Raw genomic sequence first — 16,296 nt, forward strand, 5'->3', positions numbered from 1 at the left:
TGTGTAAGGATGAGAAACTGCTGATAAAAAAAAGTAATAAAAGAAAGAAGCTTGCCCCTTTCCACTGCCTCATCCCTGGGAATTTTGAAGAGCTTGCAGAGGGCAAGAACAGAAAGAGAGTATTCAACATCAGTATTAAAGTGTGATATTAATGTAAGCAAGTTCTCTAGAGTAATGATGATCTCACACATGATTTATAAAGCATTTTTCATCCCTATATCTCCTGTATTGCTTCTTTTTATGAGGAAAAGAACAAGAACATAATCTTCAAATGACATATAGTGAAAGGATACAAAACAGTACTAGCAAAAAATAGTAGCTGTAAATCTTACAGTCTGTGAGCACAATTCTTTTCTTTAAAAGAGAAATTAGAAGTTGAAAAAAGAAACTTTATATTTGTGATAACTGTGGGTCCTATATTTCCCCAAACTCTCCTGAAGTGCATCTACATTTTGTTTACTTTTTTCTGTGTTTTGGTAACAAGTATTCCTTCCGCTTGCTCTTTCACAGTGCCATTAAATATTCCTATTTAATATTCTTGCACAAGATTTAATTGAACATAGTAGTAATTAATACCATAAAATTAAAAAGGCTCTATAGACTCAAAGAGGCAATCAGTCCAATTGTGATGCAACATAATCGACTCATCATATTTTCCTTAGGTTCAACGGCTCAAAAAATATTTCCATTAATGGGTGGCTGGGCCATTGAAGTTCCGAAGAAAATAAAAAGTCATCACTAGTTGCAAGGCACTAGTGACAAAGGCACTAGTGACAAAGGCAAGAAAAGCCTCTTTTTTTCAAGGCAGGTTGCAATCTTCCACTTTGGAACAGTTACCTACTCAGCTTCCATTTTATCTCTTTCAATTGCTTCCTGAATCCACAGATGTCCATTATTCTAGCTATCTCCCAGTAGCCTGGAAGATTACATCTTTTTTTTTTCTTCTCTTTTTATAATATAGACCAATATATAACTTTTTGGGAGTGTCCATGCTATTAATCAGCCTGCATGGGAAAAGTAGAGAATGCTGAGTCTCAGTAATCTCTTTGTACTGTTTTCTATAGCTAAGTTTCCTTTAACAAGCTCAAGTCAATAATTAGTATTTCATCCTACATGTTCAAAAAGTAAATAACTGTTCCAGAGTCCTAAATTTTTTCTGCCAAAATTGTGGTGTTTTCTCTATATAGGACATTCATAAAAAGATGAAGAGTTAGATCTTTCAAAATTGCCTCCCCATCAGCACCCCAATACTGAAGTTTTCATAATTTCTATTTACTTTCTTTGCATTTTAAAATTTCATATTTCAGTAAAGTTAGAGTAACTTTAGTCATTACCATATGCAAGGCATGAGAAGTAATATGTATTTTTGAGCTAAGGAAGCAAAGTTTATCTTTTGATTACCATCTACTAACCTCAACTTCCCCTGACACAACTTTAGGCCATTCCCTCAGGTCCTGTCAGGAAAGAGAAACTATCAATATTATTTTGAAATGTAAACTGAACGATTTTCATTGAGTGAAAACTATTTAAATTTGTTCTGATTTTGCCTGTGTGTAAAAATATATTTTCTTTTGGGTTTATCTGAAGAACTACACCTATCCTTATCAGAAGATTAAAAGGCTAGATGAGGCAGCTGGCATATTCTGCATATAGATATATAGATCTGTATGCATTTCTATGAATACACAAGTATATATGTCTATTTTTATTATTTTCCTGAAAAGGCCACTAATATTTATAGATATTTTATATTTAATTATTATATCATACAGTGAAAAACAATCTGTAAGAAATCTCATTTCTCTTTCTTCATTGTCCTGTCTTGAGGTTTTTATGAGCAGGATTGAAAAGAGGAGACTGTCCTTGTAAATATAAATTATAAGTAGCTCGCAATTAATTCAAACTTTACCCTGTGTCGGTGTCTAGGAAGATTTTTAAAGAGATTTTTTTACTTTTGGAGATTTATAATCCATTAAAAAGAAATGCTACCTTATTTTTGTGTACCATGATTTTTCATTCCAGCATTGTATTTCACAAATAATTTCTCAGTTTCCTCCAGTCATGAGAGATAATCTTAATCTGTTGTTGAGTTTTGTGGAACTGGAGTGTGTGAGTTCTATCCTACAGTCCAATTTAAGTGTTAACTAAATTTGTTTTCTGAATGTTATGCATTGTAATGCTTAATAGTGAGTAAATATTTTTTAAAAACTCCCTTACATTATGTTAAATGACAAAGACTCTACACAAAGTTTCACATTAAAGAGTTATATTCAGGTGTTTCAATGTAAATTTCTTCTAGAGAGACCTTAATGTCAGACAAAATTTTATTTCTCACTTTGAGAGAAATGTAGATGCACTTTGAATTGGTTTTAGATAAAAACAGTCAGTGCTTTGTTAATGCTGGTGCTGCTGAACCGACTGGATTAATTCTGTTGTTTATGTATGTGTCTCACCTCCTGAAACCCTCAAGGGCTTTCTGCATTTAAGTACCCAGCATTTATAAAACATACAAAATACAATACCAAGTAAGTATTAATACGAATATAAACAAGATTTGTAGCTAAATTCTAGAGATAATATGCCATCAGGGATTTGGAGGAGTAGTCTAACATATGGTAATTAAATTAAGTGAACCTCAAAGAACTGGCAAGTTTAAAAGCACCAGTAGAAGAATTTCAAAGTTCAACATTTGCAAGTGAAATTGAATTTTGAATATCTCAACTCCTGCTCCAGCATTTAGTCAGTTTTCTATAACAGGTAAAGGAAAAGGTAATTAGTGAAAAGACATTAGGTTTTGCAAACATCTCTGATATTTCAGAAACAATTCCCTATTATATGCCCATTTCTCTTATGATCCTAAAAAGTGTTACTCTCATCTAGGCATTTATTTGCTTATTTATTTCCATAAGAGCATGTAAGAGGGGCAGAAGAGGGGGCTATTCAGGTGCTATTGAATAGCTGCTTATTTCTTCATACTTACTTGGGACAGAATAAATTACATGAAGTACTGAGGGGAAAGAAGGAAAACCTTGGCCAAAGCATAAACAAGAAAGGAATGTGTGTGACAGATAGGAAAAGGCAAGGTTATAGAAAACAACAAAGCCTATGGGAACAGGCAAGGTTACAAAAAAGCTGAAAGCTCTTGAATTGGCCATTGTTATATATTCTCAGGTTGTGGATCTAACAGTACTTTTGAAGCTCTTTTTTCTCTCCTATCTTTTCCTTTTGTTTTCTTCCCCAAATATTATATTTAGCCTCTCACTTTCTCAACCTTTTTTTTTCTTTCTATTATATTTTATCTGTTTTTCAGGCTCAAATATTTTATAATCACTATATTTATACAGCTTCCCCAGTTTTACAACTCTTAAAAAAATTGAGCAGAAAATATTATTTCATCTGCTCTTCATTTCTACAAGGGAACAATTCAAGTAATCTGTTCCATTCCATTCAAAATGCTAAACTAGCTCTTACACAAATTAAATGTCATCAGAGATATATAGCAGCTATATGTTAGAAAATTATGCTTGTGCACTTTTGTTTTGTAAGCATTTAAATATTTTTTTATAAAAAGATGCAATAATCTAAATTAATGAACACCCTGATAAGTATGATGGCCATATCTTGTCTCTGAATTACAAAATTCTGTTTCATTGATAAATGAGGAGCCATCCTTTTTTTCAGATTCAATCTTTTGCTGTTAAGATTGTTTTTATGTAACTATTTTGTTTAGATTTTTTTCTCGTATGTGCAAAAATGAAAGTGCTCTGAATAGAGAAAGAAAACTCCATAAAATCCCTAATGAATGTTGTGTGTGTGTTATTGAAATTTATTGCTGTACTTATTAAGTGCTCTAGTAAGTGAGTGAAATATTGCACTGATGGCAGTCAGACTTTAATTTTTGTTACCTGGATTTACAAAACTTGTGCAAACAAATTGCTGCATGCAAAAGCACGATGAATTTTATATAAGTGCTTTTTGAATTTCTGAGTTTTAGTGGTTTATGGACTCATGATGGATATTGCTGCATTATGACAAATTCTGAATCCCAAGCAGCACCTTGGCAAGAAAAATCTACATTCCCTGTGCTCATAATGGGAGCACGCTAAAAGCCAGTATCTCTTTCCTCCTCTCAGTAAAGCCAGACTAGTATTAAAGAAGCTCTAAGTGTTTAATAGGAAAGGAAAGCTATTATATCTAGATCTTAAATTGTTACTAGCTTTTACTAAATGGAAATTATCTCCCACACTCTTCACTGTTAGGCCTTGTGTTATTCTGTCCCGCAACAGAAAAACTGTCACAGCTCGAAGGTCCCAGTGGGACAGAGAATAGAAAGGAATGAATGAGAAAAGAAATTAAAATAAGGAACTTTTCTAAATATTAATTAAGAACAGAGGATGGTCATTGTGCTGCCATTTATGGTTTCATTTTTAGATTATACTTTCAGCAGTGAAATTGATTTTTATTTTTTCTCCTGTTAAGATTAGGAACAGTTTGTGTACCTGTAAACAGATTTTTATTTCTATCCTGTCTGCATTCTGTCCAGTACATGTCCTGTGATGACTATATTTAGTCATATGAATTTATTCATCAAAGTTTATGCATATGATGTAATTCAAGAGTAGCACTCCTATTAGTGTGTGTAATAGAGACACAGACAGACAAATACTGTTGTTACTAGTGCTGTAAACTGGTCTGTGTATATAGAAAGGAGAAAAGCAACTCTTTAAAGGTAGGGATTTATGTATTGTTCACCTGGCCTCTGTGTCTGAATTAAATTCTGATGGATCCAGGCTTTCTAAATTGATTCCACACCTAGTTCTGCCCACTCAGAAGCCAGGCCATACCATGAGAGAGTGGCAAGTGCAATGAACACAGCCCATCCCACTTGTCTGCACAAGTTATTGATCCTTTGCATGTGGCTTTTTGAGACAAAAAAATAAGAAGCCCTTAAAGGTCTGTCTCTGTTCACATGTGAGATATTGGCATGTATTCTCAGTCATCTCTCAGGGAAATTTCTTTGAAAAAAGACTGTTGGCTCTAGTCATTAGTAAGAGGAAGAACAATTTAAATCAGTGTTCTTTTGGAAAACCTGATAAATATATTCGAAACAGATCAGAGGAAATTAATAGCACCCTCCGGTTGTCAGGAAAAGTAAGCAGTTTAGCAGTAAGGTTTTTATGTCCAGGTGGGTAGTCAGCTTTCAAACCCTTCTGCCATAAATTATGAATTATCTGAATACTTTATCATAATGCCTCAAGAAAATGTTTGTACCTGAGAATATGTTTTTACAAACATTGAAAAATTGCCTTTTGTTAGCTCAATAGCTCCATTAAGCTGGGAATTGTGAAACTAGAGTTATTTGCATACTCATTTACTAGCAAATGTATCAACTTAATAGTTATGATACTTTTCCATAAGTTAAAGACACCTCAATTCATTTACATACTTTTCAAATCTTGATTCTGCTATACCCATAATCAGTCTGTTATAAAACCTGTTCTGAGTCCCAAACGACATTAAGGAGTTTGTCACAAGGGAGACATATGTAATGAGCAGTACACAAGGTAGCATTTCTAGTGAACTTTTGGCAGTGAGCATATAGACATCATCAGGACATTACTGGGGGAAAAAAAAAAGAAAATTTAGAGCAGCCTTTATGATTGCTCAGTAATTTAAAGACAGAGAGTTTGGGTTTTTTCTGGTTCATCATCTATACTTTTGGAAGTTTGGTGCATTTCAGCATAATTTTTTTTTAAGTACATGAGATTTTGCAACTAAATGAAAGAGACAAATACCATGGTCTTCTCTTCTGCCCCTACACCATACTTGTATCCTCAAAAACTAGAATCTGTTGGAATTGACCATGTTTGCCAAAGAAAGTGGAGTTAAAATTTGTTTTCCTTGAAGCATGAAGAATTTGATACCTGGTTAGAAGATAGATAGGATGTCTAGTACCTAAGTTCATAGCTAAAGCATATACTTCATACTTGCATACTTGAATGTGTATGGAACAGGAAGAGACAGGTAAAAACTTGTGAAGTGTGTCTAGGAGTGAACTGGGTAGAAAATGCTTGGAAGAACACAGGGACACAACACAAACCTACAGGCAAACCAAGTTCTGCTCATTCTGCTATTGCAGCAGAATGACTTATGTGTCTTTTTTTTTTTTAATTTTCACGAACAAGACTATGAATAACTATCCAAACTACGTCTTCAGAAGCACCAGAGGTGAGTGATGTATGCATGATACTCTTTCTAGAAGAAGGTATTATAGGCAAGATTTATTTTCATCCTAGGTTCTTTAAATAAATTACTACTATGTGTATAATTAACTACCATATAAGGATAAAAGCTGAGCTTTTTTCTTAGCATACAGATATTGTGGGACAATTTTTGTGGTGTGTCTTATGTGTATAAGTCCATCACTTAGTGGCAAAAAAACTTTTCTCATGGCATTTCTTCTTTTTACTGACTGAAGTCTGCCTTGTGCATTCAGAAAGATTTTTAAACCCCTCCCCTTGTTCCAGAAGAGAACTTATACTAACAGGAGGAGATTACATATCCAAATTTAATTGAAAAATAAGCTTTTGTGGGATGCAAGCGTGTTATTATTTTATGCTGGTGGGTGTTTTTGATTTTTTTTAGTGATTTACCAGCTTTACTGCATTCTTCCATCTTTACAACAAAGCAAGGAAGTCTGGTTGTGTTGGTTATAAGCAGAAACTTAATTTGGCACCATAGTAAGGCACCTTCCAAATTAGTCTGCTTTTACCTGTGCAAATTTTCACTTTTCTGTTTTTTCCTCTGTGTAAGGCAAGTGCATCTCAGGCAAGTGAATATAGTAGAGTATAAATAATAGAGTGTTTGCTTCCTGCTTGCATTTATCTTGCTAGAGCTACAATAATATTGGAGAAAGAGATTTCGACAGATTACTTTTGTATTGCCCTTTAAGCAGTATGACTTTGCATAAACCAGGCATTTTGGCAGAATCTGCTACAGGAATGAGTTGGAAAAAAAATAGATTAAATAGCTTTAAATGTACTGAGGATCTTTGTTGCTTGTGCAGAATTTTCCTGCTATTGGCAGAAGTTTCATATTGGTCTTTGTTTCAACAATAAATCATGTTTCAGACTATCTTCCTTTCAGAGAGTGCCAAAGTGTTTTGCTCTCATACAGAAGTGTGGTTCATGGCTAGCTGTCCTTGTGTCTATGACAAAATCCACTGGTTCACTGAGAACCAGAATAATCTTTGACATTACTTTTGTAACTCATACAAAAGGAAGGTAAATATTTCTTTAGACAGATGTTAAGGCACCAAGAAGTCTAATTTACTATGGGACATGAGAATTTAGCCAATGTCTATTTTAAACAAGAAGTGTGAGCAAAGACAATTGTTCTCCTGTCATCAGTGATTAAGGAAAATTTAGGACAAAAATAGTAGGAAAATGGAAGGCTAGAACTTGAAATACTACAGTTTAAAATCAAATGTCTTTTTTTCCCATTTAATTTTATATTATTAAGGGACAATGAGCTACATGAAAGCAGCTACATTGTTCCTCCATATTTTAGTTTTATTCTTCTTGCTTTTCTAAGTTCACTTTAGGAGAAAGGAAAATCTTTTGAAAATGGAGAACTCTGGTGAAACAGGATGATCTTCATTGGTTTTTTTTCCTGTTATTAATCCAGCTGTTCTAATACAAATAGAAATATGCTCAATAGATTTAGTGGGCTAATCCATGGCTTAATCCATATGTGAGTTCTTAGTTGAACATCTAGTCAGAGATTTAAGAAATTATTTGAAACAATATGTACTTATAATTAAAATTTTTAAAGAATTATCTTTTTTTACCAATATTAATTTTGATCGTTAAAGTGGATCTTTCTTTTTGGGAATGTAGAAATAGAGACTGAGAAAATAGTTATGAAACTTAGTCAAGTATATTTTGGTTTCTTCGTGTTTAGGCAAGCACAAGAGACCTTTTAAATATGCATAGAGATCTATTGACTGTTGAAGATAAATTTGTTTGAGATATGATTTCACGTCACGAGGACTAAAACCAAACAGTACTAGAACTTTGGTCATAAGAAAAGCTTTAAAAAATCAGCTTTTGGCTCCATTCCTCATGTACTATGAAAAGGTGAATTGTCTCACAGCTCAGACACACTATCACTTTCTGGAGTACGAATATATTCAGGTTAAAATGATTGTTAAATCACAAACCTTGATGGATTTTGCATGGCCCTAACCAGTTACCTCTATATTACTGTGTTCAACTTTGACAAACATGTACCACTGGCTTTGAAATTCCAAGAACAGATGATTTATGTTAAAAGCTATTTCTGATGTAATTTCACATCTCTTTATTTATACAGCATGAGGTCATGACAGAGCTATCTTCATCTGTACAGAATGTTAAGATGATTATTACCTTGGGATTTTGAAACTGACAGATATTTGTTTTTTCTTGCTTGTTTTATTCGAGTGGTCAGGCTGAAATAAATATAATCTGGAACATTTCTTTGTTTTCTCATCCAGGGATAAAGTAAAAGTACATTTATGTGAAAAGTATACAAATATTGTTATGCAATTCCTCAAAGGTTTTTAACTAAGAGAATGTAAGGCTATAATTTTGCCTTAACTAATTTTTAAAGCTAAGCTTAATTTTAAAAATATCTCTTTGTATTATTATTTATATTTATATTAGTTACTTGGATTAAACAATGAGAAAGCAATGAAAGCTTAGAAAGCTAAGAACAATTTGTTTGGAGAGGAAAATAACCAACAAGAAATCTCTTTTAAATCAAAATTTAATCGGTAAGATATTGTATATTTAAGATTTAATATTTAATAAGAAAATATGAATTGCATTTTGATGGTGTTACATTTGGAAAGTGCAGTTCTTTAGACCTTTTTGAAGCAGATTTTAATTTTTTGTGAAGTTCAAAAGAATCTAAGAAATAGTATTCTAGAAAATCTTAGGTTTTTGGTTGATTTTGGTTTTTATTTAATTCACAGCTTTAAAAATCCATTAAATAAGTACATGCTGCTATACCAAAATATATTAGCACACCTACAGAGTTCTTGAATTTGGTGAATTGATCTTGGCTGGATACCAGATGCCTACCAAACCACTTTACCACTCCTTCTTCACAGAAAGCAGGAGCAGGAAATAAGGGGAAGAAAAACACACATGGGACAAGATAAAGGCAGTTTAATAGAGTAAAAGCAATGGTTGCATGCATGAAAGGAAAGAAAAACAAAAGATTTTTTTCTGTACTTCTGATCAGCAGGCAATGCCCAGCCACTTTTTGGGAAGCTGGTTTTCAGCACACGTAGTCATTGCTCTGGAAGACAGACTTCGTAAAAATGAATATCCTCTTTCTTTCACTTAGCTTTATGGAATGGTATGGGATATCCCTTTGGTCAGTTTTGGATCAGATGTCCTGGCTTTGTCCCCTCCCAAGATTTTGCCCATTCCCAGCCTGCTGGTGTGTGTGAGATGAATGCTGGGGGGACAGCGCTGCTCAGCAGTAGCCGACACACTGGGGTGTTACCAACACCTTTCCAGCTACCAACACACATCACAGCAATATGGGGGAAAATGAACTCCATCTCAGCCAGACTCAATAGGCTGAAACTAAAAAGGGGGCACATTCAACAACAAAGCACAGAATAGTCTGAAAAACAAAGTTTTCTCCATTTAGAAACTTTAGAGAAGGGAGAGAGCTGAATGTCCCAGAACAAATTGATTTGTAATTTCTGACTACTCTTCCCCAAACCTTTGCAACATTTCTTGCAGTTGGTATTTTTGCAAGCAAAACGCTTGAGAAAAACATATATACACAGCAGAATGAAGACAAAAATAATTTCTTTATTGAGAAACCACATCACAATACAGGAACTTCATGCCATTGTTGGCAAGAGATATTTGCCAAGCAATACCAAGAATCTGGAGTATTTTTCTTTATTTTAGTCATTTAAAAAGCCACTGAAATACTGTTGTGGCTCAAAGCAGCAATCATGTTTTGTACAATGTTGTTTGCTCTTGGAAATTCCAGCCTCATCTTGATGGGATAAGGAGAGCACACAGAATGAAGGGTTGTTGAATGAAGTACTTCACTTGTCATTTGTGTATTCTCATTTCTAGAAAAGCTGAAAACATTCAAAAATCCCCCATCCCCGTGCGCAAATCTTGAGAGACATTGTGAAAATATAAAACAAGGACCCATATCTCTGAGCTTAAGAGAAAAGAGTGAATTGCTAAAATATGTCTAAAAGTCATTGAACATTGAAATTTTGCAGGCTTGTTGCTGTCTTTCTGTAGATTCTTTATTTGTTTGAACTAGGGTTTTTCATTAGATTAATGACATATTTTGTATCATTATTTCTTGTGAAATAAGTGAAATTGTCAACCCCCAATAGTCCAATAAAAAAATCTACAATATCCAAGAATTACTGAACTCTGTTTTAAAAAACCCAAAACTAAATTAGTTTTTATTCTGAAAAGTGAGATTTCAGTACAAGCAGTACTTTTGTAAAAACTTTTGTTACATTCTCTATACTTCTGCATTTCTGACAGCATTCTCATGAGACTGAAAGCTCATATGTGAAGAGCATGCCTCTATGTCAGTAATTTCTGTTTATGTGGAAGGAGATAATTAAAACTTGATGCATAAAATTATTTATAATCATCCTGGAAGTTACAAAACTTTCTATGATCTTGCATGCTGTCATAAGGTTTTATGCTATTTTGTAGTTCTCAAAACTTGAGGTCACATAGTGGGGAAAAAAAAGAAAAAATAAAAGAAAAAAAAGAAAATTTACATGAATGTTTTAGCTTGCACTTTTTATTGCAGCATTTTGAAAAACAGACAGATTCTATTTCAAATAATACTAAATCCTTGGCTACAAATAAATTAGCTTAATATATATACTTGGACAAATTACTGAGAGAAATTAACATGGACATTGCATTTCAGATTACAAAGCAGAAAAGAAGAATATGATAAATAATAACTCTGCTGTGCTTTTTCTTTTTTAGTGATTTAATTATTGCAGTGCTGCTTAATGCTCAACTTAATTGTCAAAGCTTTAAATTAACATGTAAAATTAAATCCAGCAAAACAAAATCCAGCAAACTGGATGAACCCTGCTCTCTTGGTAAAGATTGTTTTCCATTTTAAAGTACAGAATTTTTCAGAAAATCTAGAGTTTGGGACTTTAATTTAGTTGTTCTAGCTAATTTATTTTAAAACTTAAAGTGAAAAAACCACATTTTTGTGTCTCCGAATGGCTTTTTTTTTGGTGTGAAATAGAGTTCTAATACATTTTGATTGTGTAATTCTGACCAATATTGTTTGCAGTGCAGAATATGTTCCCAAAACTCTCCAGCAATGCGATGTGATACTGATCTTTTTCCTGTCAGAGCTGTCACTGGCCCTGAAAAGTAGTCAAGAAATTGAGAAGTGATTCCTTAAACCACTGATCTGAAAAACTTGCAGATTCTATCACCCAAAATCTAACTTTCTTAGAAGGACACATATTTTTCTTCGAAAAAATATTTTTCTTAGCAAGAAAATGCAGTTTTAGGTGAGAAGAATGATATTCATTATGTAGTTTTCTAAAGAAACCCTATGAAAGAAGATCTGAATTTTTCCTACTTTTCTTTCTTGCACTTGGTATTCCAAATGGATGTCTTAGTTGAACTGGATTTCTTTGTAACCCTGTTAAAGAGGTAGATAAATGGCCAAAAATGAAGAAAAAAAAAACCCAACCCTGTAAAATATTCAAAGGGCTTCCTTGACAGTCTCCTCCTTTGAGCCACCAATTAGCAAATTGACCAGCATTCCCTGTGTTGTACCCTTGAATCCTCTATAGATTTCAGCACATTATTTTACCAGGGCCTATGCAAATCCTGAAGATATCTGTAACAGAAGTTGCCCAGATCTGTATTGTAGAGCAGGGAGATCAAAAGGATAATCATTGTAAATTCAGGAAATAAAAGCAATTATCTTTGGATTTCCGTCACTAATATGAAGTTAGCTTATACTTGCACTTTTTCTTTAGCAACTTTTTCTCAGATTTTATTGTATTTTATTTTCTCAGCACAAAACTTGGTCCATTTTCACAGCAGTTTTTTTGCCTTCCCTTTTGTACCTCACTGCTGACAGGTTAATCAGGTTACTCACATTAGCTGTGCTAGCATTCCACCCTGTTTGACTATGTTCAGGCTTCTGCAAATACCTAAGCTGGATTTTTCAAAAATACCTAGCATTAACCTCATTCCTTTTCTGAAACCAGCAGATAATTTCAGTAGTGTGTTCAGTGGAGCAGATTTGAGCCAAAGTGCTTAGAGTTTCTGAATAAAATATTCTTGATATTGAGCAAGTTTAGAAGTCTAATGCCATATTACAAATTCTCCACTGATACAGCATTTCATTATATTACTCTTTCCATGCCAGAAGCACAATGTTCATTCTTATTCTATTTCCTTAAAAGCTCTTCTTCTCAAGGTCTTGCTGAAGTTTTTCCTTCCTTTCCTCTTTTCTGGTACTTCCAGGAGCTTTCCAGAAGAGAAGACTGACTGCAGCACAGCAGTAACCCTCAGAGACAGTGACTGTCTTTGGCAATTTTCACTCTGCCCAGTACTTCATTGTCTCTTTCTCTAAATATGCACCAAAGTGAATCTCACCAAACCAAACCATTTTTACTTGGAATGTCAGTATCTTGGGAGAGGAAGAGCTGGAGAGGTGTGTTTGCAAGTTCTAATATGGGGTTTATATAAAAGTAGCCTACCACTCATTTCTCTTCCCTTCAACCTTTAAACATTGCTAGTTGTAAATGAATCTAAAAGCTAGACTGTAAAAATGGCATTAGAGGAAAATATTCTGGTAAATGAGAGTCATTCTTTTACCTCTTGCGTTCCAAAAGTGTGCAAAGTGTCTAAAATCACAGCTTCCAGGAATTGTTCCAACCACCACTTGGCAATGGAAAACTTGCACAAATATCTGTATTATCACACAGGTATTTGCTGCAACAAACAGCTCATGTGACTTGCAGCAGGAATTTTTTAAAACTTTCTTACTCTTAGAAACCTCTTTAAAATATGTATAATTTATTTTACACTCCCCACAGTTCTCTTTCTGTAAAAATCCCAGAAATTTTGGGTCACATTTTTTGCCTATTTTGAGCTCAGATTTTTAAAATTATGGATAAGTTAGCCTAAAACTAAATTTATAAAATGAATTGTAGCTAAAGTGTTATGAAATTTTAAGAAAAAAGAAATTCACCCCAGAAGGCGGGTGTTAAGCTTTTTATGTAAAGCTGAAAAAGCAAGATGGGAAAGATTCAAGAAATTGGAAATATGACAGGGAATTGAATGCTGTCATATTGCATTAGTATTACATAAGCATTACTGATGGATTTTCATAAGAATGATTTAATTGATTTTATTTTTAGTAATTTCTGATAGAGTAGAATTTTTTTTAATGATAAACAAAATTGCTTTTCAAGTTAGCAAAGCTGTCAACACCATTTTTTTTATCCCCAAAGATGCAAAGAAGGAATTTTTTCCAGAATAAACTTAATAATTTTCTAAACTGGAGAGTTAGGATTTAAATCAGTTTTCTAGGGAGCATTTTGTCAGAATCCAATTACAGAACAAAACTGAGAAAAAATTATACTTCTTGTTCAATTTATACTTTTATAATGCTTAAGCATTTGTAATACCTGTGGAATCAGTGCACTTTTACCATAATAGCAGAATGCTGTAGCTATGATTAATCAGTCTATTTACATTCAGGAATTTCTTTGGCATATACATTTGTAAACTTGCAAGCCAATCCATGACTTTTCTAATACCCAGCACTGAAAATTCTTATGAAAACAGAAAATAAGACTTTTACTTTTTTTTTTTCTCCTTACATAAACAATGACTTCAGAACATATTTCATGAGGCAGCTGGTGATGCTTGATCCAAGATAGAACACAGTTCACTCTGGGACTCTTCATTAACATCTCCTGTTAATGAAGTTCACAGCAATTTGGAGCCTAATATTTTTGAACTTGTTTCAGGTCAGCTGTTGACATGGATGAAGCAATGAGGTTTCATTACTTATGCAGGTTGGTGATTTTTTTCTTTGGCCGTGATTTTTCTTTGCCACTGTCATAGCAGGGCCTGAAATGTTCTACTCACAAGCAGTTGCAACACAGCAGAAGTGATTTAACACAGCAAACATATCTCTGCCTTATGGCTGGAGTACTGAATTATGCTTCTTCTGTATTACCAAAAGGATTCAAATGTAGGATTGGAAGATTTCAGATCTCATGGTGCTCTTAAATTCCCAGATATGCTGCTAGTTCAACTTTCTCATCATGATGTCATGATGCAACTTGAACTTCAAAAAAAAAAAATCTCTTTGATACAGTTCTATTCACTGGAATTGTCTTCTGTCTGATGTGACAGGGTATGGAATCCCCCAAAAGTGAAAGAAGATCCCAAAACCAGAGTGACTCTGCATGAATCCAATTAACACATCTCATTCCAGAAATTATTTGTATTTATTCACTCATGAAAATGATACCACATTTCTATCCTTGCTGGCATCATGAAGGGCAATATTATCCTTTCTGAGTGATCCACCACAAGAAATGTATTTTCCTAGTATTGTAGAGATATAATAAAGATATAAATATTACTTTAAAAGAAATATAATATATATAAAGTGTTATAATAACATAATCTTTCATATATGTATATATATAATGGTATGGTAAATGTGTATCTATCTATCTATCTATATATACACACACATATTTACCATACTGTTTTTCAATTCCTTTGAGAGTTTCATCTATTACATTTGAGGGTTACAAAATGATGTCTTTTCATTCTGCAGCTTTAGCATTGTCTTTAATTTTTGGCCTGAGTCTAAATGTTGTCATCTTTATCCAAAGAAGAAATTACATTATGGTAAATAGCAAAAAGCTCTGTACAGGCTCTTTAATTTATGAAAATGGAGATTTGGTGATTGCTAAGGTAACAAAAAAGTCCATAAGTTTGACCATGCACCTGAGGCATTAACAAATCATTATAGACCAGAAAAGGAGATTAATATAAATATTTCAGTAATATTATAGGAATTTTCTACTCTTATCTGAAATCCTTTGAATGCACCTCTGATGGGATTTTTAATATTGAGGTCCATTTTGCCAGAGAAGCATGTCTGTGATACATATTCGCCAACTTTTTGATAAATATCCATACAGATTTATTAGTGGATTTGTTAATATCTCTGCCAGCACAGAGTACATCATGCTTCATTGTCAATAATAGATTTAAACCTCATGAATATCCCATGAAACAGTGGGAGATATATCAGAAATACTGTGATGTACAGCTAGACTAAATCCCTTAGGAGAGCTGGGGTTTTTTTGGTTTTTGTGGTTTTTTGTTTGTTTGTTTGTTTGTTTTGCTTTGGTTCTATCACATCATGGGGCAATAGCATGGAGTGAGAATTGTTCTAATTTGTAACTTTCATTCAAAGGAAATTACAGAGATGCACAGCATTTTGGCTTTGGTGTTCATTTGGGGTTTTTCTGCAGCCACTAAAATGCTCCATTCTTGGCTTCTTCAGAAATCCCTTATTAAGAATCTGGTGATACTGAGTTTGTTCTCTTAAGGGAGTTTTGGATACCATTCAACCCACTTAGCAGGGGAAAGAACCGGCTGGTAACAGTGACATGCAGTCCTCATTTCCTAGATAATCATCTAAAAGGGAGTTGTTTCAGAGCTATGAGGATTATAAAAATGCACATATTTAAATAAGCAATTATATCCAATTAGTGAGAGACTTGGAACATATACCTACCTTACCAATTTTGGACAAAAATTAGCCATTAATATGTTCAACTAAGTTAATATTAAAAGTAACAGACTTCATGTTCAAAGTTTTAACCACCTGGGGGTTTTTTTCCCTCATCTCTTTGCTAGTATCTGGCAATTTCTTTATTCTCAAATTATTTAATGAATTTCACATCATATTAAAAAATTACTATTTCTTTTCTTATATTGTAGTGAAAAAGAAACAGGCCTGATAAAACAGTCTAAACATGTATTGAACACAGAAAACAACTCATGCATATAAGCCTACTGCTTTCACTTTATATTTGATGGACCATCTCCTCATTATGGTATAAAAAAATCATCAAATTACTTCCATTATATCCGTGGAAGGAGAAAATTGTGTGTTTTGACACACTCCGAAGTGTAAATAGAATCAATACCTGTCAGTCAC

Source organism: Camarhynchus parvulus, chromosome 5 (genome assembly GCF_901933205.1).
Source record: "Camarhynchus parvulus chromosome 5, STF_HiC, whole genome shotgun sequence".
NCBI lineage: Eukaryota > Metazoa > Chordata > Aves > Passeriformes > Thraupidae > Camarhynchus > Camarhynchus parvulus.